The sequence below is a fragment of the Crocuta crocuta genome, unplaced genomic scaffold (assembly GCF_008692635.1).
Source record: "Crocuta crocuta isolate KB4526 unplaced genomic scaffold, BGI_CrCroc_1.0 scaffold108, whole genome shotgun sequence".
Taxonomy (NCBI): Eukaryota; Metazoa; Chordata; class Mammalia; order Carnivora; family Hyaenidae; genus Crocuta; species Crocuta crocuta.
The window spans coordinates 5,030,632-5,030,931 of record NW_027532825.1 but is presented as its reverse complement, the minus strand read 5'-3'; positions in this window follow the sequence as shown (position 1 = coordinate 5,030,931).

Below are 300 nucleotides of genomic sequence, written 5' to 3'. Positions count from 1 at the left end.
TCCCTCATCCCGTCCTGGCTCCGCCCCTGCCAGGCCCCGGCGGTTGACAGGGGTCCCGCGCTCCGCCCCTGGTCCTGATTGGCCGGCCGCTTCCCCTCAGGGTTCTCCGATTGGCTGCGGGCGCTCCCGCCGCGCCCACCGGTTGGCCAGCCGGCTGTTGCCGGGACGACGCATGTTGTTGTGGTTTCGCGCCCGCTGGGAGTGTGGGCTGGGCTGCGACCGGCCCTGGCCGCCCGCTGGAAGAGCCTCGGGCGGTGCGGGCAGCGTCCAGGGAGACCCACGGCGGGCGGGGGGGCGGGG